The 25,472-nt window shown below is 44.0% G+C and overlaps 1 protein-coding gene and 1 long non-coding RNA gene across 4 annotated transcripts in view; one reads left to right on the top strand and one right to left on the bottom strand.

Moving 5' to 3' along the window:
• OPCML (opioid binding protein/cell adhesion molecule like) overlaps nt 1–25,472 on the bottom strand; it is a 423,977-nt gene that overhangs the window by 29,363 nt on the left and 369,142 nt on the right. The window lies entirely within an intron of this gene.
• Nucleotides 194–15,493, top strand: LOC117059757. Of its 2 annotated transcripts, XR_004427950.1 has the most exons (4): nt 194–299; nt 2,814–3,012; nt 11,354–11,453; nt 15,412–15,493. It is a non-coding gene; the product is annotated as an uncharacterized LOC117059757 (long non-coding RNA). The 2 variants fall into 2 exon arrangements; XR_004427949.1 differs by lacking the exon at nt 2,814–3,012.

Raw genomic sequence — 25,472 nt, 5'->3', positions numbered from 1 at the left:
TCTGGTTCTCGATGGAGTAAGAAGCAAGATGCCCTGCTCTGTTCTGTTGGAGTTTTGGGAACAGAGAAACAGAGAATGGATTTTGTAAATAGCCTTTAATAAAGTAGCTGTAGATTCTGCTTTTGGCTTATTCTTTCCTACTGTGAAATGCAGAGATCATGCGTGCTTTTCTCATCAGAGATGAGTCGCATATTTCTGGCCTCTGGACTGTTCAGGCATCGGCAGCCAGGGAGTGGCCACAGAGAAGTGCTTGGAGTCTGGGGCAGTTTGGCGTTGCCCCGAGCGCTTTTCTAACAGCTGTGAGTATTAACATGAAACTGTTCAGGTGTTGGGAATCCAATATGGCGGATGATTGGCTTCAGGGTCGATGACAGCTCAGTGACAGAGCATGTGTTTTGCATGCAGAAGGTGCTGGTTTCAATTCCAGGCACCTCTGGAAAAGACTCCTGCCTGAAATCCTGAACAGCTGCTGAGAATGTAGACAATACTGGACTTGACAGATCGATGGTCTGACTAGATATAAGTGATTTCCCTATGTCCGTGTCCAAAATGGCAGTAAACTCTTTATGCGTTGATGGTTTTTAAAATGCCAGAAAAAAGGAGATGTTTGTCATGGGCTTCTGTAGCAGCAAAATGGGCTCACCTTTAAAAGATGATTTTCATAACTATGATAATTTTAAAATTTGCCACTACCGTGCAAGTTCCATGCAATGCCAAAAGGTTTCGGGGGGGGGGGGGAGTTTGCCTCTGAATGGAAAATCTGTCATGTTTCAAAAGTCAATTGCAATCAGCCATAGCTTATATAAGATCACCCAATACTTGAAAAGTTATATTGAATAGCTATCAAAACTCAAACCTCCCCCACTGACTCTGAAGCACAAAAAAAACATGAGCGAGCACAATGGGAGCATGAGCTTACCGCTCAGAAGCTGCTGCCGTCTGTAATTGCTCAAACAAACAAAGGTTGACTTGGGTACTTCTTCTTGTATAAGAGGGTCAGCGGTGCACATGAACTGTCATTTGCAAAGGGAAAGGATGGCCGAGCAGAGATGAACAACTGCAGAGAGCCCATTATAGAAACAAAAGCAACTCAGAACGAAGTGGCGCAGTGTCTCTCCTGGCACATAGTGATTATCAGTCATTATCATTTATTTGGGGCTGAATATGCTGCCTATTTTACTCCTTTATGAAGGATGCTGATAACTTCTATTGACAAACCAAATCAGCAAGTATTGTTATTGTTCTCTACAGGTATCCTAAACCCCAGCATCAATGGATACCCCCAGAAAAGATGGGCCAGCCCATATGGTGCATTCTGCATTGTAGATGCTACATTGAGCCCGAGGTTGGACTAGATGACCCCCAATATCTCTTACAATTTATTATTCTATGAGAAGGGGAGAGAGGAGAGAGGCATGAAGCATCTGTTTCAAGTTCACCCGCATGTGTCTTTCACTATCTAGTTCTGGATTCAGAGATTAAAAAGCTGTATCCTTGGGAACTGGCAAAAAATAAAAATAAAAAATCACAGCAAGACTTCATTTGCCATGCATCATAACCTCTCAGACAATCTCTCCACCCCTATGCTGCATGAGGACAATATATCTTAATTAGCTGGGCCCAACCCAGGCACCTAGGAGGTGGTTAGTCAGTCACTGTGAAATGGCTCTTGCTACAGAAGGAATGGACTGCTCCGTTGTGGCTTGTTAATGAAGTGTTTACAGGAAGTCAAACGGTGCCTTTGTAGGATCCCTGGGAACCTGAAGTTCCAAACAAAGAAGGAGCCATGGACAGAGGGAAAAACACGTACACCACCTTTGAGTTTCTTGGAGGAAAAAGTTGGGATATAAATGCAGGGAATAAATAAAGAAATGAAATACCTGTGCCAGGAAAAAGCTTCACTTTTGCTATACTTCTGGTATTTCCCAAAGCTTGCAGGAGTATCAAAACACACACCTGTAAATCAACCTGAAGCTCTGTGTGCACATTGGTGGCCTGAGAATGATGGCGATGGCCTGTCTTTGGAGGCTGCACAACCATTTAGCATGGATGGGAAAGCATGAGAAACAGAGGGCAAGCAAATCTGCAAAAACACCAGAGACTATTCCCAATAATAACGATTTCCAGCTGAGTTGGAAAGTGGAGGGTTGGCATGTTGTACACCAGTGAATGAGTGCAGTGGATTGGGCCCCCAGTTAATACATCAAAAGCCAAAGCATTTTGTAAACCAGCCCAATGGTGCCACTGGGGAAAAAATGTGCTGAGTAACACCCATTTCATGTCAAGATGCTCAGCCACTGTCCCACCAATACCTCCAGAGTATGGCAGCTGGTCAGTGGATGAGAGCTGTAGTCTAATAACATCTGGAAGACACCAAGTTGGCATAAACTTTCCCTGTTGTATGGCTCTTGCATATGGATATCAGTGGTTCTTATTCATACTGACTTAACCAGTTCCATCTCACTGAGAGTCAGTGTCTTTGAGTCACCCATCAAAGAGAGTCAGTGGTAGTGTAGTGGTTAAAGTGTTGGACTAAGACACTGAGTGAAATTGCACCAGTCAATGCCTCTCATTGTAGCCAACCTCACAGCATTGTTGCGGGGCTTAAATGGGGATCAGGAGTACCAAGGAGCTCTAGCTTCTTGGGGGAAAGGGGTGGGATAGAAATGCAACAAATAATAAATGTGTTCAGGTTACATTTTATGTAAGTTGAAGGGATATGAGCTGAGGTGTTGCTCGTGTGGGATGCTAGCTCATTGTGATCTCAAGGGGTTTCAGCTGAACGGATATTACAAAGGCTTATATATCTGCAGATGAGAAGCTCAGAACAAAAGGAATAGCCCGGGGTGGCTGCCTGCCTAAAGGAGATCTCAGAGCGCTGCAAATGCCGAAACAAAACTTCACCAAGCAAAGCTCCCCTGCAGCCCACGAAGAGAAATAACTTTTAAAATTAATGCTTTGAAAAAGCCAACCTAATGCATCTCAATTATCAGCAAAGAAACTGCTTGGGAAGTGAGTGTGGATAGTTATTTATTTTCATAGATCTTAACAAAAATATTGTAAAGAAAAGAAAAGAACCCCAGAAATTCCAAGGTCTATAATTTGGAGAGCTGGTGCTTTTTTTCTTCTCAAGAGCACAAACACACACACACCCCTTTTTGATTCATCTAGATGAATCCCCAGGGATGTGTGAAAATCATCCTTTTATTTCTGCAAATACTATTCCAGTTTTCTGCATGCTGGCATGCTCATGAGACTTTACAGCAAGACCTTATGCAAAACAGGCCTCACCCTACATGTGCTGCAAGAGGACAGACAGCAGTAGAGATCCAAACTGTGTGTGATTGTTTTAATCACACAGCATGTTCCCTATTCAGAAGCATAGAAAGGCATAAAAAATTATGCAGATCTGAATTACCATTGCAAGCTCAAAATGCCTTAATTGCACAGCCGCTTGCATAATTATAGCACCGCTTTGTTTGCGGATCCAACAAGAATATTTTGAAACCTCTCACCTGTTTGGGACGCTTAACTACAACAGAAAATACTAGCCTGGCCACTTTGCTCCTCTCTGCTTGCATGGTGAGGAAGCAAACCACAATCCCTGGTTTAGTCTTACATCCCAACCAGAGATTGTGGCTTGCTTTACTCCGAACAAACTATGATCTGTAGCTAAGGTTTCTTCTTGTATTCTTAACCATGGTTTGTTGACATGAAACAAACCATGTTTCCTAGCATGGGCATAACACTAAGCCAAGGATAGCACACTAGCTAGGAAAAAAAAAAAAAAAAACCAAGACCAAAATGGTGTATTCATGGCAAACAGATAACTGTGGTCACAAGGCCACTGTTTCCTCTTCATAGGGGTGGACAAATCTATCAATTGTGGTTTCTCATTTCCCCAGTCTTAAATTCTGTTCCAAACATTTATGCAGCAATTTCTGATTCTTTTTCTTAAAGAAAAAAATACTCATGAAAAGTTGACAATTCAGTGTGAATTTCTCCCAATAAACACATTTTTGTTTGCAGTTTTGGCTAACACACATTTTTTTTTTGCAAGGATTTCCCCATAATATAATGCATTTTTGTATATCATTTTCAGTAATATATGCAATTTTTGCAGTCACCCCTAATATATGCATCACTGTGCACACTGGTTTGTTGGAGAACTGCATTGCAAAATTTGGAGAAGTTGTGTTTTGGTTTGCATGTTGGTTCAAGAAGTGTGAATTAGGGAGTTTCTCATTAAAATACAACAAACAAACAGAAAAAATAGGTTTCTCCCACATTCCTACATCTTCAAGATTCAAAAATACTAATGGAGATTCCTAAATTTCCACTTCCATTGCATTTTTAATTTTTTTTTACTACCTACATGTCGGCATGATTCCCTGAATGTCTATGTGCAACTCTAATACCAAAACAGGGGCCCTGCACTCTTGATTAAATGTACCCAGAAAGCTCCACCAGAGTCAACACAGAGGACGCTTCTTGATGTGTTTATTGGCAGGCAAACATAAATTGATGAAGTACTCTCAGGTCCTGAGTGAATTGGAACTGGTTAGTGGGAAAATATTGGTGTGCAATTAAATGAAAACTAAAACTGAACTAAATTACAGTCACAATTATAAGAGGTTATTGAATCATAGAGTTGGAAGAGACCACAAGGGCCATCCAGTCCAACCCCCTGCCAAGCTTCTATTAGGGCTGAGTCAACAGCTCCTGATGGTTTTAGGGTTATACTTTTATTGATTTCAGGACGTGGGTGGCACTGTGGTCTAAACCACTGAGCTTCTTGGGCTTGCCAATCGGAAGGTTGGCGTTTCGAATCCCCATGACAGGGTGAACTCCCGTTGTTCAGTCCCAGCTCCTGCCCACCAAGCAGTTTGAAAGCATGTCAAAGTGCAAGTAGATAAATAGGTACTGCTCTGGCGGGAAGGTAAACGGTGTTTCCGTGCACTACTCTGGTTCGCCAGAAGCGGCTTAGTCATGCTGGCCACATGACCCGGAAGCTGTCTGCGGACAAACGCCAGCTCCCTCGGCCTATAGAATGAGATGAGTGCCGCAACCCCAGAGTCATCTGCGACTGGACCTAATGGTCAGGGGTACCTTTACTGATTTCAAAAACCACCTCTCCCTTCAATTGCTTTTTGGTAAATGCCTGTGGAAATGTTTGCCTGTTCACCTCTCTCTTCTGTGCTCATCCAGATTTCCTTTTGTCCACATTTCTAGGCACAGATCTGGACTTTAAAGTTCCATGTCCAAGCGCTCCTTGTTGTTGTTTGTCCCGGAGCTTTCCATGCAGAAACTCATGTTTTACAACTGAATTGTGTCTCATAGTCATCAAATTTGTCAAATGCTTTTTCAAAGCCATCCAAGCGGGAGTGAGTACCATAGTTTAAGTATGCAGAAGTACTTTATTTTATCTCTCCTGAATCTTCCAGCATTCAGCTTGAACTGTTTTTATTTACAAAAATAATAATTAAGAGAATTCATCGAGTCAGTGAACTGTGGTCTGTGTAGGAGACACATTGTTTGAAAATGTCTAGTAAACCAGATCAGTAGTTGGCTTCCTATTGAGGGTATTTGGTGAGCCAACATGACTCTGTTGAGGGATTGACGACTGGAGTGATAGTTCTATGGCATTTTGGCAGTGGATAAAACTGAAGTGTAACTTTTGAATAAATGTCCTCCTCCTCCTCCTCCTTCTTTTGCAACACTTCCTAATTCTCCCTGATACCTAAACACACATCAGGTTTGCAACAACTAATCATTTAATACTTGTGAAAGCACATCCAAAAATCAAGTTTGCACCGTACATCCCTTACAAGGATTTGGGCACTCTAGTATAGGCTATTTAAGGGCCACAGCCACCAATTTCTCTTCTGTCTATGGTATGGCAGCTCTGGGTTCGTGCAGCAACATTTCCAAACAAATACAGCCACAAACAAAAAAGCAAATGCTAATGAATGCTGCAGACTATAGTAGCACAAGTGTGTGCATGCGTACTTCATTCGTGTGTGTTTAGACACACACCCTCATTTGAATAAGCTGAATTTGGATTATAAATATAAAGAACAGACAAAAAGAATGTTTTTTTAAAAAAAAATTAAAAAAGAGAGGGAGAGAAATGCCAATTAATGGTTTTTCTTTGCAGAAGAAGAAGGAGCAGAGGAGTCACAATAGGAGAAAGAGTGATAAGAATATTTCTCCCCTGCAATTGTAAAACTAAAGGATAATAAAAATTGAGCAGGCACACTTTAAAGGCTCTCCCATTAGCCAGCTTGAGATACCGTGCCTATTGTTGCTACAGGTGGGAGATTATTTCTCAGCCTGCCACAGGTTGATAACAATTCCATCCTCTGGCCGGAAGGCTTATTGATAAAAAAGCAGGAAAAGCACTTGAGGAGCCAGTGTGCAAAAGCTTCCCTCTAGGAGAGGGCTTTAGCCACTTGGCTCCTGTAGAACACTGGTACACAGTTTTCTAGGCCACTTTGAGCCTCTTCGCACAAGGCAAAGAATGGTCCTTTCCTGGTGGAGCGTTGTGATTCCTGCTCAGGATCTAGCTTCTGACAGTCATGGGCAGGAAGTTTCTGGGCAGCTATTTTGGGGGATAGCAGCAGTGCAATGAGGCCAGGCCACAGCGAGGCAGGTATTGTAGCAAGCAACATGAGAGAAATGCCCTTGCTGCTCAGATTAGTGAGCAAGGATTACCCCCAGGTTGAGGAAACTTCTGTCCCTCCTGATGTTTCTGGACTACAACTCCCATCATCTCTTGCCATTTGGCATGTGGGCTGGAGGTGAGGTATTCCAACAGGGCCAAAAGAAAATGCTTATGCATGCAACACATAATTAAAATATGGAACCCACTCCCACAAGAAGCAGTGATGACCATCAGCTTGGATGGCTTTCAAGGAGGATAAGATAAATATAAGGAGAATAAGGCTACCAACAGCCGAGATGAAGAAGAAGAAGAAGAAGAAGAAGAAGAAGAGTTTGGATTTGGATTTGATATCCCGCTTTTCACTACCCAAAGGAGTCTCAAAGCGGCTAACATTCTCCTTTCCCTTCCTCCCCCACAACAAACACTCTGTGAGGTGAGTGGGGCTGAGAGACTTCAGAGACATGTGACTAGCTCAAGGTCACCCAGCAGCTGCATGTGGAGGAGTGGAGATACGAACCCAGTTCCCCAGATTACGAGTCTACTGCTCTTAACCACTACACCACACTGGCTCTCCACAGAGTAATTTTGCCCTCCATCTGAAAAGGATTCCCTGCCCCTGAGTGCTTTTCAAAACCTATTCCATACATTGTCTCCCTGATCTTTACAACAATCCTGAGAGGCCTGCCATTGCTTTCATCCTCATATTGCAGAATGGGATTCTAATCGAACTCACTTCCGCACCAGCTCATGACCCCACCTCCACATTTAGTTCCCCAGATTACGAGTATACCACTCTTAACCACTACACCACACTGGCTCTCATACTCACCACAGAGTACTTTGCATGTACTGTGCTTCCACTTACAGGTAGGTAGCCGTGTTGGTCTGCCATAGTCAAAACAAAATAAAAAATAAATATTTTGTTCTGCTTCCACTGTCAGAAGTAATATGCTCCTGAATACCACTTGCTGTAAACTGTCCTCTGTCTGCTCCTCAGAGCTGGCACATCACACAGGGCTGGGCCTCGGTGACGGCAGCCTCTCTTCCGTGCCCACTCCACAGCAGCCACTACAAGCTGCCCAAGGGAGGAGGCCGTCAGCAGCGGCCATGGTGAGGCCACAGGATGCTCCTTCACAACCACCGCCACCATTGTTTGGGATAAGTGTTGGCTCCTCCTCCTCCCCATGCTTGGTGGTAGTGAACTGGCAGGGGAAACAGGAACACTTGGGGGGGTATGTAGGCATCTGGCTGGATACTGTGAGAACAGAATGCTGGACTAGATGGGCGCTTTGCCTGATCCAGTAGGCTGCTTCTTATAGCACAGATTCCACATTCGTGTATAATTCAGGATCTTTTATAGGGAGATAGGTCTGCCCACCTGACCTGCCTTGACCTATTCTGTCCAAGATGCTCCTTTGTTGCTCTGTATTTCCCTCTGTTTCAGGCCTGGGGAACCTAAGGGCCAGAGGCTAAATGTGTCTCCAGGCCTCTTCACCCAGCCCACATGAATCTCCCCAGGCTACACCCTCCACATCCTCTATCCTTACAACACTTCTCAAGTGCCTTAGTCTTTCTACAATGCTTGTCTGAACGGAGGACAGGCAGCATTGTGTGTTTGTAAAAAGCATCAACATTTGTGCAGCTGGAGTGCAGCCTCCTGTACAAAGGAAAGAGCCATGTCTGTTGCTTTGGCCATTTCTTTCCCTGCTCCTCTCCATCAGGAGTAGGAATCAAGGTTAATGAAAGAGGATTTCTGAATGAATCACAATGGCTTCATATTGTGAAAATGGTCTCAGTTAGGGCAGGTGGAGGGGGTGGGACACAATCACAGATTTGGAAGCTGTGCCAGCAAGCACTGTCCAGAGGGGTATTTGTGTTAGCCTGTTGCTGGCAAATCAACAAAAAGTCTTGTGGCGACTTAAAGGCTAGAACCTTTTACTGTGACATAAGCTTTCGTGGGCTAGTCTTTGAGGTGCAGCGGTGCAGATAAGCGAACACTGAGAATTCTTAATAGATCTAGTTTGAATGATACTTGGCTAAGCTAGGAAGCAGGAGAACTAATCACGCAGAAAAATTATAGGACCAAAACCAATTTTAGGCTCTCATACACATAGATTTTGTTACTCCAGAAGCACTCCAGATTTTGAAGAGTTAAAAAGCTCACCGCTACTCAAGAGGCTTGTTCCCAGCATCTTCTATAAAGGACTTCCAAAGACTCGTTAAGAGGGACAACATTCGGTAATGAAGCCCTCTTGCATCCCCCTTGGTAGTAATAATCACAACGTGTAGAAAATGAGCATCTCTTGGCGATATTTATGTATCCCAGCAACAAAAGACATCCTGTTCTGTAATTCAGCAAGAAAGAAAAAAAGCAGAAAAAGGGGAAGCCAAACATATACAGGCTTTCCATGGAAACTAGGTCAAAGAATTCAGGATAACAACCCTGAATTCAACAGACCCTGGCAACTTTGGACAATACCGGGCTTTCAGAATGCTGAAGGTTATTTGAGAAGGGAGAAGGGCTTGTTCAGAGCTCCAGGAAACCTGCTGACCTCATCATAAAGAAAGCAGAACATTTCCCAGAGACAGGATGCAGTAACCTTTCAACATGTCTGCAAAGGAACATGGGAATTTCCTTTGTACCAGGTGAGACCATTTGCTCACCTAGCTTGTTACCATGCACTCTGTCTGACAGCAGCCACCCCTTTTAACTGGAGATGCTCGGGATTGAGCCTGGGACCTTCTGCATGCAAAGCCTGAGCTCTACCACTGACTTGTGACGTCCCCGTTTGGTCCCTGGGAAGCACACAGAGGCAGATTTCCTCATTCTTTAGGTTCCTCACCCATCAACACCTGAGTTGGGAACAACTAACCCTGCACCATATCTTCCAGGGGTGACAAACTTGTGGCCTTCAAGATGTTGCTGAATCACAACTCCCATCATCTTTGATCATTGGCCATGCTGGCTGGGGCTGGTGGGAACTGGAGTCCAATCGCATTGGGGGAGGGGCTACACAGGCTACTGACTGACACTGTACATGCACAGACATCTAAATTTATTTGGGGTTCTACACAGAGCTTTTGATCTGACCTAGGACAGTCCAGAGCTGACCCAACCCCAGTCCAGGCCTCATACCAATTTGGGGCCTTGCACAGTCATGTGTTTGGGAGTGGGCAAAAGGAAATATGACTCTCCTTTTCCCCACCTCCCAAATGTATGTTTCCTCAGGGTTTTAAACCTTAATAAACATATGGTTGTGGGGGAGAAAAGAGCACATATAGGCTGCTTGCATGTTATACCCACTCCAGCCAACCATCCCCTTGGACAGCCCTGAATCACTCCAAGTGGTGCTGCTTCAACCCAATCTGGCTAAATCCCGAGTCAATGCAAATTGGCCTGTTTCTATGCAGAATCTGGCTGGATTCACCGCCCCTGATCTATTGCATCTTGCATGTGGATCTCCCTCACTAGGCCTTAAATGTAGTGTGGTAATGGCTGATCCAATTCAATGCTCCTGCCACTTTGTCTGCACCAACCATCCTGCTGCCTTGTTCCTTCCCTCTTGGTAACCAGCAGCGACATGTTATGTTTGGAACCTGGGTCACCAATGCAGCCCCGCTCACATCACCATGCACTCCTAAATGTACTTGCTTATTTCTTCTTCTTTCCAATGTTGCTTCTTGACTTTGCATCGTGTCTGTAAGAAATTAAACCTTTCTGGTAGAAACCTGCATCTTTCACTCTCTGAATAGCACTTCGTTGAATTTTAAGCAATGACGATAATGATGGTAATGATGGGACCGCAATGGCGAGGCTGCTGAGAATGGTCCCAGTACCACTCTGCCTTATTATTCATTTCAAAATGCATCGATCCTACTCTCTCAAGCATTCATCTGCTCATATGGGCTCCCAATAAAATATCAATAAAACAATCATCATAAACAAAAACTGATCTATAAAGCATACAACAGAACAGCAAAGAGGGTAGAAAAAGAAAGAGAAAATAAACATAATGGGAATAATTGAATCAGAGGAGCTGAAGCATATGGTATCCTAAGCAATTGCTAAAATAACTCTGAAAGGTCTCCAAGTTGAAGCTTAGGCAGGCCACCTGAGGCAGGAGATATTGGGTTGTCTCCAACTAAGTTCTTGTAAGAGTAGACTGAATGAAATAAATGAACACAAGTCTTTTCTATTCATTTCAATAGCTCTACTCTAGTAGGACCAGCAATGGATGCAACCCATGGAGCCAGGTGGAAAGGGCTAGTCCATGTCCTCATCAGGGTCACTGATGGTCATGGACAGACTCAAAAACCGCATAGTCCTTTCAGAAGCTGGAGTGAGGGTCTCATGTTTGAGCTACTGCAACCCAGTAGTTTTAATACATGCATTTTTGGAGCACTTTTCCTGGGGTGGCCAGCTTACCATGCCAAACTCCCTGCCATCTCCCCCACACTTCACTCTCTGCCTCTCATTAAACACAGCAATGTGGTTGACAAGAGGTCAAGTACACAACCTTCCTCATTGGCCAGCCCTGGGCTTTCCTCTAATACGCACTTTTTTCTACCCCTTTTTTGTTCTTGGTTGGAAAACTGCATTGCAAAATTGAGAAGAGTGGATTTTGAAAGATAGTCCTGCTCTGGTTCAGTAAAATACAAACCAAATGAATCCCTCTCCTCTCTTCCTAGGGATCCCTCCAGTATACAAGAGGTCTGCACCAACCTAACTTTGTGAACAGATGGAGCATGTTGCAAGTCCTCCCATGAAGACCTTGGCTGAGCATCGGAGGTAGGCACCTTCAGATCCAATCTCCAAAAGGGAAGATGAAGGGGCTAGACTGTTGTGAAAAATCCATCTCACCAAGGAATAGAAGAAACAGATGGGTCTTGAGTATGGAAGCCCTCCAGATTCCCTTTCCCGCAATGCCTCCTTGCCTTGGCACACTCTTTACTGCAATCATGTCTGGCACTTCTCTGCCTGTCGCAGAGTTTAAAAACAACCTGCTTTCATATTGTTATGCTCATTCGCAAGGATCCCACACAGGGACCATGGTTGCCAAAGAAGAACAGCAACCAGCTCAGCATCTCTGCAGGGAGCAATATTTAGCAGTGCACAGCAATGCTGTGTTAACAGTTGGGGAAGGAAAATAATAGATCGCACTTCCCTAGGGGGGATTGGTGGGGTAGGAAGAATATGTTTTCCCCATGTCCTGCAAGACCACTGAGACTGGCGATGAGAAATCACAATGAAATGTTTATCAGGATGTCACAACAGTTGGCCTTTAGAGCAGGAGAAGTCTTTAACCTTCCAATGCAGTTTATGGGAAATGAATCCATGACTCTGTGTGGTTTATGGCTCATCCACACTTAAACTTGTCATGTGCCTAGAAAGCACAGGTCCTAGCGGTTTTGCATTTGTCATGCTGCTTTCCCCTGTAAAACCTGCTCTTTTGTGTTAAATCAGAGCAAATGTCAATCTGGGGGAAACTAAAGACTGCCTGCTGCAATATAAACCAGTGTGCTTATGAACTCCTTGATCCCACCTTCTGAGGTGAGGTGGATGGCCACAGGAGAAAGAGCCTTCTCAGTGGTAGTGTCCACCAGTGGTTGCACAAGTAGGACATGCAATGAAATGTTGCAGCGTGGAGTTCTCCTGTTCAGGGTTCCAGTCAGCCATGCCCTTTCCCCAGATGCTCCATTCCATTCTTCTCCCCTCCAGTTTTTCATGGTTGTGTGTCCATTCCCCAACAGTCAGTTAGCATTCTGCGCTGACTCAGCATGCCGAATCCTCACTGAGCTTTTGAGGGGGGAGTTATTACTCTCTTAGGGTTCCCCCCTAACATGCGCCAAACTTGGATCTTGGCATCCATAGTCACCAAACGATTCATGAACTCAAATGTACATATTTACTTCAGCTCTTGTGGGCTCTGTGGAATTAGCCGGTGATGCGGCTTAAGTATTTCTTTATTCAACGACGTGTTCCTTTGAGTTGCCTGCCTTATTGTATGATCACAGCAGGAGAATCCATTTACTAATAAGTGGGGTTTCCACTTCCCCCGTTAGTTTTCCAAGTCATCTAAATTCCTGTCGTGTGTGCTTTGCTTTATTGATTTCTGGGTGAACTTTCAGTACTCCGTATCTCTGAACCAGTATCTAACAGGTGAAAGTATTTAAGCATGTTGATAGAAGACATGAAAGGACGTAGGAGGGAGGGAGGGAGAGTTATACCATCGTGTGATCTGGCAGCCTGGCCTGCAGTGCCGATTAGGAATATAGGAAGCTGTCTTGCACTGAGCTGGACCACTGGGTCCATTGGTCCATCTGGTCCAGGATGCTTTCCCAGCTCTAACTGGAAATGGCAGAGATTGAACCTGGGACCTTCTGCATGCATGGTTTGCCACAGAGTTACAGACCCTCCCTAAATTACTGGGAGGTGGCAGGGAGAATGATGCTGTATGGACACACCATACAACCCTTTAACATCTCATTATTTTTGTCCCACTGCTATGAGGAACAGGGATGAAATGTGTTTCTCTAGCCTTAGTGGGAGGAATATATGGATGGGGGGTTCCTCTGAACTGCAGGAAATGTTATGCTGATGCTTATCTTGAAAGAAGAGGAGTAAATGAGTAACTGGAACGTTTGAAAATCTTAATAATACTGTGTTTTTTTGTTATTCTCATTGTACTCTTCCCATCGTGTTCTCCTATACTAGCACTTCTATCAAACTCTTATATTGTGGGTAATACAAATGTGTTTATTTGGTTTAATTGCCTCGGAGTCTGCTTCCACACTAGTCCTACAATGAACCCTGAAAACCAATAATAAGAGATTACACATGTACAAGAATTTGTAGATCTAACATTGAACAATTGCTTGTCAAAATTAAAGTGGATAGAATCAGATGCAAGGGAAGTCTGGGATATTTGTCTGCACCAGTAAAGCTACAGTATTAGCATAAGAAATTCAAACTGGTGTATGCAGCACTCTTGGGAACACTCTCTCCCCCTCCATCTCTCTGTGTGTTTTCACTCAAGGGCTCTCCCCTTTCACAGGACTGACCCATACTCCTTCAGGAAGCGCCCAAATGGGCGATAAAGAAAGAATTAGCATTTGCGTGACACAACAACATCCTTGGTCCTAGCATGGTAGGGGATTTGGGGGCTCAATTTCATAGAAAGTCTCGGATTCATTTTGCACATTAAATGTGACAATGGGAATCTCAACGGTCGTAACATCAGCCAAACAGGAAGGAAACAAAATATCTCTTATAGTCCATAGCTTTTAATTTTGTGGCTTTGTTTGTTTGTTTGTTTGTTTTTTTGTTTAATATACCACCCTTCATCTGAAGACCTCAGGGTGCTTCACAAGATAAAAATACAGAATAAAAGCACAAAATAAATAGTTTAAACAAAACAATAACCCCCCTTCCCACAAAAAACCAACAACCATGCATTTAAAAGGCCATAGAATATTAATCAACCCATGGCTGAATAGAGGAAATCTGCTGTAAAGGATGTCAAGGGATGTTGGAAAGTAACCTTTTGCTGTTTTGTTTTTTGCTTGACTGAGGGAAAGCCAACAATTCCAAGGTCTTCACAACTGACCATGTTAGGACGTGACCCTGAATAATCCCAATTAATTAGCACAAGTCTGCCTGCAACCTACCAGGTAGAGTTCAACTACAATTAGGCATAATGTACTCCCGAACACGACACATCTTTCGACTTGCCAAAGTGTTCTGTCAAAGCCAAGATCTGAGGCTGAGCTCCAACCAAGTCAAGTCAAAGAGCCAGCAACACCTATGAAGATAGCCTACTGAGTGCTATCTGCTCACGGATATTTTAGTAGGGGGGATGTTCAGACACTGGCTAGTATTCAACTGAGTTTCACTCAGAGTAGACATATTGAGATTCATGGCCCTAACTCAGTTATGTTCATTAATTTCCGTGGATGAACATCCCCGAATGCCTCCCATAACTATATATACTATCATTGCATTCTTGGGTGAGGGTATTCAGGTGAGACAAATAAAGTACATTCGCTGGACTGTAGACCTTAAAGCAGGCCCAATGTGTGCTGGGTCTCAAGTCATTAGAGATATGCATCCACCTCCTCCTCTTGTTGGGCCTCCTCTTGTTATTCTTGAGGGCCACATCTTTCAAAGATTGCATGCCAGCCATGGGCACAGTAAGAGCTGGTGACTGGCAGGGACAGAGGCATGGGAAGAGTCATGACTGTTAAAGTGGCATAACAGTTTGGTGTGGCTTTAAATGTTTGGCGTGGACGTGGTCACTGTTAACCCAACCCCTAACAACTCTCAGCCCCCCTAACAAGCTACAATTCCCAGGATTCTTTGGGGAACCTGCGACTGTTTAAAGTGGTATTATACTGCGTAAATTGTTGTGTAGATGCATCCTAATCCAGAATTTTTTTTTTGGCCTTCAGGGTTATTTGTCCCTTCGCCCTCCTGGGGATGGCCTGCTCCTCATTCACGAGGATGGCACGCCTTTGAAGAGGCATCAGTTTGCTGCGGTAATGCGTATGGCAGTAGTAGCATGCGGCCAGCAGGCCACTGAATTCACACCTCACTCCTTCTGCATTGGGGCAGCTACCACAGCTGTGCATTTGGGCCTGTCGGTAGACAGGATCAAGGACTTGGGCCATTGGAAATCCGATGCTTACAAAGGTTACGTTCGGAAACGGCACTGAGGTGCAGTCAGTAATTGTGTTTTGTTCATTTGTAGGTCCGCCTCCCTTGCACATCTGGATAGTCGGGCACAGCATTGTCCATTGGGCCAGCACGAGGGTGGAGGAGTCTGGAATTGGACACCGTCTCGGGCTTCCTGAGCATGTGCAGCTGTCCTGGATTTCCAGATGAGGAATGTATTGGGGGTAGCTTCTTCCAACAATTCAGAGCAGGCTGTCTTTTGTGTACATGCCTGCTGCAATGGTACTCCAGCTGGGTGAGAACAACCTGCCGGAAGCTCCCGGCCTGAGCCTGCAGACCCACATGCAGGAGGACTTGGAAGAGTTGGCAGCAACTATTCCTGGACTCAAAATATTGTGGTCGCATGGAGAGGGAGCCGTTGCCAAGCTGCCACCGAGAGGGACAGGAAACGCGCCCAGAGCGTGGTGGCCAGAAAGGTTTTTTCCATGGGGGGAACTGTCATAGGTCATCCAGGCAATGAAGGGTATTCCGGTAAAGGAATCCAGGGATTCACTGGTTTGGCAAACCCCAAAAGGGTTTCAGCCCGTGTCCGAGTCCAGGGGACACCAGGGCGGCAGATTGATGCTCCCTCCATCAGCTGTCCCTGGTGTTCATCCTTTGGCTGTCCTATGAACATGCCTCTGGGACAGCACTGCCTGCATGGGCGAAGGGAGATAGTCGAACCAGAATCTATGCAACCACTCACTTGATTGTAATTAATAAAGTTGTGGCCTAAATTTCTGCCAAAAACCAAACAAAATATCTGACTCCTGTGTGAATTTATTTAAGGGAAAGGTAAAAGGTCTAAACATGCAACTGTTCTGGGAAGCAAGAGAAAGTTATTTCTTCCTGGCGTTCTCTCAGTCCCCTTCTCTTTCCCTCTCCCTCTCCCTCTCCACTTCTGTCACACACAGTATAATATATTTGGCAGATTCCTGCCAATTTATTCTCAGACATCTGGGGAGGGGGGAGGCTACTCGGTTTCCCTAGCCATGCAACCAGAAACAAAGTCCCCCCCCAACATTTATTTTTAGTTTCCAAATGTTCTGAGAGCACATGGAAAGAGGGAGAGGCACTTTTCAAAGGTCTGGTGAAAAAAGTAAGGAGAAAATGAACAGAAAGGAAGAAATGCTGATGGAATGGAAGAAAGGGGCAGTTTCTGAAGGCATTGAAGGCTGCATAAAATGGGGTTGGAATCCACATGCTGCCTACATGTGAAACAGAAACACACAGAGGCATGTACATACACCTTATTACACAAACATGCATGTCAGGAAAGGAGCCATTGGTTGGTGGTAGATGTTGTTCATGCAGAAGGTGTTAGTTTCACTAGAGATTCTTGAGAAAATTTCTATAGACAACCCGGAAGTCCCACAGAAGCAATGTAGGGATTTGGGAAGGGCCATAGCTCTGGGGTAGAGCCTCTGCCTTGAATCCTAAAGGTCCTAAGTTCAAATCAAGTAAATATACTAATTTAGCTTTTGAAACACAGGAAGAAAATTCAAATATTTTCTTCCCTTATGCGGCTTTCATCAAGCACCTCCAAGTAAAAGGAAATGGCTCTCTCCTGCTCCCTGGACCCCATGGACAGCTGTGCAGGGGAATATTGCTAGCTGCTGCATTAGCACACTCGCTTGCCTTCTTTGCAGCTGGGCTTTTGGGGTGGCAGAAGCCACTACATGAGCTTCCCAGCAAGTGTGCCGCTGTTGCTTACCAATAAGAGGAAGGTGGCAGGAGGTGAGCATGGTGCCCATGCACCAGTTAGACAGACTCTGCTGGTGTGTTTGCACCACACCAACCTCCCCACTCTCCTCCCCCTGTAAGTAAGCAGCAGTGGCCCACCTGCTGGGAAGCTAGAATACCAACTCTGCCCCACCCAATTAGCTCCTGTGAAATGGAGTTCCTTCTAGAAGAGAGAACTCGCAGTGACACCCGGATGGGAGATCACTCCCCTTTCCAAGACTCTTATGACAATGATCGTGTGCAGAAGCTTTTTTCTTTTGCTTGTCCTGAACATGCTGCCTAATGCATAAACATCCTGAGGCTACTGTTCAGAAAATTCTGCTATGACCTGACCTGACCATAATTCTTTCAGCTTCTTATGCCCCCCCTGTATATGGGCTGCGTATTACTGAGAAGTGGCCTTTTGAGAATCTGAAGACTCCATCTATAAGCTGTGTAGTCTTCCTATTGCAGAACGGCTGCTATTAAACTAGATTCGTATTTATATACACACTCCCTCTATTGACCTCTGCACCGGGAGTTCATAAAAACACGGTAGCAGTCTTGTAAAAAATAAAAAATAAAATAAAATAAAAGCACTTTCCTTCTCAATTGTGAAAGGAAACAGTCCTCTTACAAAAAAAAAAAAAAAAAGGTTCAGTATTTGGCCATGACTCTGCTCCTCCCAACCTCCAAATTGTTCAGGCCCATCTGCTTTTGACCCAGATTATATAAAATCTTCTTTATGAAGCAGACTGCATTGCTGTACTTTGGATTTCTCCTCTTGATACCAACTGATTCTCAGAACGCACCAGGGGGGCTTTGTAGTCCTTATCCAGGAGGCAAGGGCAAGACAGGCACACACAGCAGGCTCTCAAAAAGCTGAAACCCACAAAGTGATTCCAGCATATCTTCCTCCGTAGAAAGCGCACACTGCCTTGGTCTAGCACAGGCTGGCTAATGAGAGGGGGAGATGGAAAACAGGATTGAATGGATCAGGAATGAGTCTTAAGACTGGGCTGCAAAACAGTCACAGAGGCTTGGAGCTGAGCTACATGATCTCAAGGACCATGAAATGCAGTTCCTGATGGGGTGTACTGCTGAAAGTGAAAGACTGTACGTTAGAAAGCATCCTGCTGTCAGCAATTCCCTGTATATTAGCTGCTCCTTTCCCCCAAGGTGTTGAATTTCCATATGCAAGGCACTGCTTCCCCCCCCCCTACACTGGTCATCAAACACCCGCTTGCTATCCAAATTCTCCAAGAGATTCATTGTGTGATTTTTGTTGATCATATGAGATATTTGCAAAACAGAATGCGGAGTGATTTGCTTTTCAAAGTCCCTGCTTCTGCTGTAATGGGGCTTTCCCCTGGAACTTGTAGATGAGATAAGTGAAGAGCTCCAGAGTTCCCAGGAGGCACCTTGCTTTGTACATGAAAGGAGAAAACAAGGGATATCTGAACCACTCCACAAAGGAGGTTTCAACTCCTTTCCCGTATCTGCAATTTAATGCAAAACAAGAGGTACAGAAAGCAAGGTCTGGGGTGTGTGTGTGTGTGTATATATATATATATACCGGTATATAATCTGAGTGATTAACAAAACAGAATCACATACCCAGCGCAACAGTAAAAAGGTGACATTAAAATCTTCATCATAACAACATATACAAGGTAACCTTACCAGTAATAAGGCTGATCACAGTCCAAAGGTCTGGTGTGGGGGGGAATGCTTTCACTCTGCTAAGGACAACATTTCAGGGGAACGGCAAACAAGTTTCATTTTGGAATTCCATAATCATGTTCCATGTCCCACACCAACTGTGCTACTGTGTTTTCCCGAAATGAACCCATAAAATAAGCCTTAGCAGGATTTCTATGCATTTGGGCAATATAAGGCATAGCCCGAAAATAAGACACAGTGACGCGGTGCCTCCCTTAAGACGGCCTGGATAGGCATGCCTATGCAGCGTACCAATGCGGAGCGGTTAAAATAAGACATCCCCCGAAAATAAGCCATAGTGTGTTTTCTTGAGGAAAAAACCATATAAGACAGTGTCTTATTTTCGGGGAAACACAGTAGAAACATGTGAATCCTACCGGCAGAACTCAATAATACAAACTGAAACATTCCTTTGCCACCTCTCTCTCTCTCTCTCTCTCTCTCTCCCCCCCCACACACACACCTCCCCATCATTTTGTATGTTTTGTCATCCCTTCAACATTGTCAATAGCTTGTTTCCTTTAAATACCCTAGGTGTTTATGACAATGAATCATGTGTTCTGAATTCTTTAAAAAATGTTTTTGTTATTATTCAGTTTACAAAGTCCAATATTTCACAAATGCATACCATCAAATGTGGGTCAGGAAATAGCTGTCAAGATTCTCAGATTAGAATTTAGAACTGATATAACAGTATTTGATGCAAATATTTCATTCTAGAAAAGACGAAACAAAGATTGCAGTTTTAGGACACAGTCTATGATTCCTCATCTGTTGTATGGAAATGGAAATCATAAATGATCATGGGGACAATGGCAGAACCAATGTGAAAATGTTGAGCTACTGCAACAATAGTAACATCACGATTGTACCAGTAACTGGACAAGAGATGCACAACAAACTAAGAATGGGGGAGAAATTCAATTCAGTTCACATTTGAAGTTTGCATATTGTATATTTTATCATTGTTTACTGTTTTAAGTCCTAGATAGCAAAAAAACTGGTTGACAGATATATGGGCAGTGACCATTTTGTGTGTGTCCAATATACAATTTCCAACTCATGGGTCCTTTTGGACCAGGAAGAGAGCAGAATGGGGGCAGGGCATAACGGAGCATGGGGCAGGCTTATGCACACACTGCTGACTTGTGCGAGGGCCAGGAATGGACCCCCCGTGCAAAATGGTTGCTACATCTATATGAATCTACCTAATCTGTCCATTGCAAAATCATACATGAACTGAAACACAACCATCATGCAAAATTTACCCTCCTCTGAATTTTGCAACAGAGTCTTCCAGCCACGAGCAGAAACATGCTTACACTAAGGTAAATTGCAGACCAAAATGCATACATTTGTAAAAGTAACATGCAAAAATGCATGGGAACTGATTTGCAAAAAATGTGTGTATTATGCAAAACTGCATAGAAAAAATGTGCATTAGGTGAAATTCACACAAAGAGTGTGTCAGGGACTGGGCAGAGAGAAATGGTGGAGACTGCCTCCCCATCCTGACCCTTCCAGGGAGGAGGAAGAGGAAGACAGTATAGATTTACAACAGTGGTTTGTGGGAGGTCACAACTCAGAGGCAGATGAGGGGAAATTTGGGAAATCATAAGGAGAGCCAGAACAGCTGGTTGACACGTTGTCATTAGAAAGCATTCCAGACCCACCATCTCCCAGAACCCTGCGGGCCTTAGAAGTAGGAGAGCAAAGAGCTCCGAGACAGAGGGCACTTAGCGACATCCATAGAGGAGCTGATGATGATGATGAATGAGGAAGTGGGAGAGACTGGGGGGTGGAGATTCACTCGGGACAATGCCATTATCCAAGAAGCCGGGTTCTATAGCCTCTCTTTGTAAAGTTTGAAATAAAAAGGAACACTAAGAAACTTTCCCTTGTCTTACACTTTCCTGGACAACCAGCTGGGAGATCCTGACAGCATCCTGACGGAGGGGAAAGCTGAAAAGCTGAGATAAACCAAAATTGACAGATTTGTCAATAGTTACAACCAACTCATGCACCAACACCTAAATTTGCACTGGTGCACACACCACTGGCAAACCATCTGAAAGGAAAGAGTTAAGGACTACAGGAAACCATCAAGTTTGGGTAATGCATTTGAGGAAGTAGGTGCATCACTGGTTCACCTCTCCCCTGCCCCTCCTCTTCCTTTTCTCTTTTCTGCCAAGAACTCCTTTCCCTTCCCCTCCTTCCCTGTTCTCTGGTCAAAGAAAGATGTGTATCACACCCTGCTGGGAGGAGACTGTAGACAAAGATCTGTCAATTTCTAAGGCTGTTTTCTAAAAGCTTTCTTCTCCCTTTCCCCCCTTGCTTTGTTTTCCACCTGCCTGTACCAAATCTTTAAAAAAAGAAAATCCTGCCATTAATAATACATGGCTTGATTTGTTCGCTTTCAGTTTTCCCCGTGATCCAAATATGGGTTGGTATTGAAGTGGGCCACTTGGCTTTTGATTGTAGCAACTCATCTTGGGTATTTTAGCCAGCAACTGTTAACCTTCTATGTTGCCAGGCACAATTTCTATACACACAAACCTTTGCAGATGCAGCCCCAGAGCCTATTATTGTCGTTCAGCAAATGGTCTAGGTTACACATTATGCACTTAATCTGTATGACATTTCTTTCTTTCTTCTCCCCCCAGAAATTGAAGTGATTTCACAGCAAAATGGACCAGCCTCTTGCAAATGGACAATTGCTGGTGTTCATTCACATTGAGGAAAAGCTGTATTTAAGCAACTAGGAAGGGTTTTGTTTTGTTTTTTTTGCTTTTTGAAAACTGGAATGAAGGCATGCCCTCTTTTAAGTCAGTGAAGTGGGGCTTTTTTGTTTTGTTTTTTTTTTTTTTTAGGTATGCAAGCTTTGTTCTGTCTTACCATAATACTGAAAGCAACTCACAACATTCAGAAAACACAACACCTTCAATAAAACCTTTCGCCTTAAAGTTCAAAACTAGGACAAAAACTCGTGCAAAATATGCACGGATGAATAGCCACCCCCTTGCCTGAAAACCTGACTCATTTTTGCAAACATTATCATTGACTGTACATAAAACTTTGAGGACTTTCACCAGAATTCAAAGATAATGCTCCCTCTGAATCCACAAATACAGTAACTGTAGCATAGAGTTGGGGAGGGGTGCAAAACCCTTAACTTGCAAAAGTAACCAGCAAAAGAGGGGAACCTGTTTCACTAGGAGGGTTGGGAGAGAAATTCAATTCAGGTCACATTTAAAGGTGAATCTATGGATTGCACACATTTTGAAATAACATGAGAACCAAAACACAGTCATCCTTCAAAATTCACACTTATCTGAATTTTGTACTACATTGCTCCAACCATCTTTTTTATTTGCAAAAAAAAAAAAAAAATGCTTACACCAGAGGAAAGTGTACATTAAAATGAACAGTTCCATGACAATAAGATTCACAAATGAGTTATATTAGGAGAAATTGCTTGTAAAAATGTGTACACGAGTAGTATTAAAAAAGCATACAAAATGTGTTCATTAGAAATACTGACAAATTTTCATGAGGATTTTTTTCTGAAACACATCTGCAAAAAGTGAGAAACTGAGAGAACTGACATTGACAAACCTTTCAGTCCCTAGTTGGTAGGCTGTCAGATATCCACTCTGCCTTGCACAGCATTGGAAGTAGAATTAACAATTAACAATTCCAAGCAACATCTGAAGAACTATCTCAGTTTGAAATAGTCACTAGCAAGAATTTACACACACTGTTTTCCTGATTCCTGGCAATGCTATCTCCCTCTTTGCATTTGCAAGCTTTGCATTATTTTGCTTTGTTGCATGGGAAGAATCTCTGCATTTGTAACCCACTGTATGGAATGACTTAAATATGGCTTTGGACCAATGTGAAATGCCTTGTCATGCTTTTCTCTCTCTCTTCAGAGTGGGGCATCTCTCATTTTTAAGCTCCCCCTTTAAAAAACAACTCCTTCCTCATTGATATTTGTGGACTAGCCAGACTAATTTATATATTAATTAATTTAATTTTATCTTTGCCTGTAACCTTTCATTGACTTATTTGCAAGCAAGACCAGTGCAGAGGATTTTTTCTGGTGCAGCTGTCCAGAGAAAAAAAATGTGTAAAGAGATGTGTTTCAAAAGTGTACATAAAAATGCATTTATTAGCAAAAACGACATATAAAAATGCAGCATATTGGGGGAAATGCTTGCAACAAGTGTGGTGCAGGAGAACATTTCACTAAATGCTGGAATGAGGTCTTTAAAACACACACACAAATGGAAATGCGGAGAACTGACTACTGAGAAAAGGAGAAACTGAGAGAAACCAAAATTGACAGATCTGTCCATCTGTACTCTCAGACTAATTGTCTCAGATGGTCATTATCTGCACAAGCTACAAATCGCCCAGGATTTATATAGTACCAATACAGAGCCCTTGAATTAGGCTTGCCATACATTCGGAAAATTCTGGACATGGCCGGAAATCGGAAGCCTAAAATGGCATCTGGGTGGAATTTTTGAATTTTAAGAGATACCCGGAATTTCCAGAACATAGGGCAACTCGTCCCCCACCCCCCAGTTTTCTGGTGCCCCCCCCCAGATTTTTTTCAGAAGTGGTTTTTGTTTTGTTTTTTTTAAACCGGGGTACTCTGTCACTTCCCTTGGCCGGGGAGGGGTGGAGAAGGAGGAAGGCAACACAGCAGTGATGCAACCGGAGCCGCCACTGCGAACCTGGCCATTTTTGTTTTTTTCCAGGGGGTTTGCACCATTGTTGTTGTTGTTGTTTTTGCCTGGGCTTTCCTCTGCAGTGGCGGCGGCAGCTCTGCTCCTGGGGAAGGCCCAGCCAGGATGGAGAGGTTGTGGAGCTGGTGTAACAGCTGGCGGCGGCTCCATGGCCTTTCCAGTCCTGCCTGGGCCTTCCCCACCCAGCAGAGGTGGCCCCAACGGCAGCTCAAGCTGTGTCGGAGGAGAAGCGGCCTGCTGTGTTTCCTCCACGGCCTCTCTGGTTCTGCCTGAGCCTTCCCATTGGTGCGGCTTGAGGAAGGCCCAGGCAGGACCGGAAAGACCACAGAGCCAATGCAGCAGCCGCAGCCACAACTTTATTTTTGTGTATGTGTGTGTGTGGGGGGGAGATTTTCACTTTTGGGAATATGGACATCCTACCTTGAACCTTTCTTGCTAACCAGGTTGCAAACTGCCACATAGAAGACCCTCTGCCATGCCAACTCTGCAAGGCCTCCCAGCCAGCCGTCCCCTGTCACCTCCAGCCACGACGGCTTCCACCTTAGTGAGATGCCTCCCAGCAGTGGCCTGTCAGCAACAACTATGGCTCCGGCAGCGGAGGCAGCAACACCTTGCCACTGCCAATTAGGGCTTGAGCATCTCAGCTGCTATCTGGTTTTAGTCCTAATCAGCTGCCTGTCCTTATCAATAATTAGCCAGAGGCAGGGGAAGAAAAATGCCAGGTTACAAGCTAATATTTCCCACATACTGTACAGTCATGAATCATACCGCCTCCAAACCTGCCACTGCTAATAATAAATGTGGATGGAACAATTACCTCAGCTAAAATAGCTCCGTTCATGCTATTTAGGGAGAAGCCTGCATTTGTGGTGGTGTTATTTCACAGCCACCCTGTAGCTTGTTTTCAGCCTGGACAGAGGCCCAGGCCTCAGTTCCTCTGAATTACCTTGGTTGCTGTCAATCAGGATTTAACTGTCAGTTGCTACCAATAACCCACCAGAGTCATCCGGGCTCTGCCTTTCATTTGGTCATCTTTTGCCCTAGCTTCAGCCAGCTTGCATGGTGGGGGGCAGTATGTAAAATAATTGGGATTTATTAGAGGATGTCTCCTCCACTGCTTCTGTTGCTTTATTGTTCCTCAGTCCTGTGTTCCACTCCTTTAACTGACTTCCAATTAAACCAGAACTATCTCTAAAATTACTTCTGGAAATGGAGCATGCAGTTCGATGCTGCTTCTAGTTCTTTCATTTGTTCACACACACCCATACCCCGTTGCTGATGCATATGTCTTTATAAAATGTTTGCAGAACCTCCAAGTGTCCCTATTTTCCAGGGACAGTCCCAAATTTACAGAAGCCATCCCAGTTTCTGATCTGATCCCTTAGGACGTCCCCATTTCCATCGGAGAAATGTTGGAGGGTATGGTAGGTTGTCCCTATTTTCATAAGAGAATCCTTGAAGGGTATGGAATAGGACCTCCTGTTTTTCATCAGAGAAATGTTGGAGGGTATGGAATAGGATGTCCCTATTTTCATCGGAGTAATGTTGGAGGGTATGTGTCTGATGTCTTTATAAAGGACCTACAAAAAAAAGTTGGGACTATATAATTGCTTGAGAATTATTTTTGTGCAGTGTTTTACTGACGTATCCAAATGCAAATGCACATCAATAAAAATATTCATTAAAGTTCAATAAAAAGTTGGGATATACACATACACATCACCCCAAGCAAATATTGATGTGTTATCATTGAGCACTACCAACAACAAGCAGCAGGGAAAACTGTGGACTTACTGTGAAGTTACAAAAGGCTCTTGTGGCCATTGTGAAGCCCTATAGTGATTTTTTTGTGGCTGTGTAATGACAGAAAGCCACACAATTCCTGCAAGGTTCATTTTTC

This window comes from Lacerta agilis, chromosome 15, assembly GCF_009819535.1.
Source record: "Lacerta agilis isolate rLacAgi1 chromosome 15, rLacAgi1.pri, whole genome shotgun sequence".
Lineage (NCBI taxonomy): Eukaryota > Metazoa > Chordata > Lepidosauria > Squamata > Lacertidae > Lacerta > Lacerta agilis.
This window is presented reverse-complemented; position numbering and strand designations above follow the sequence as displayed.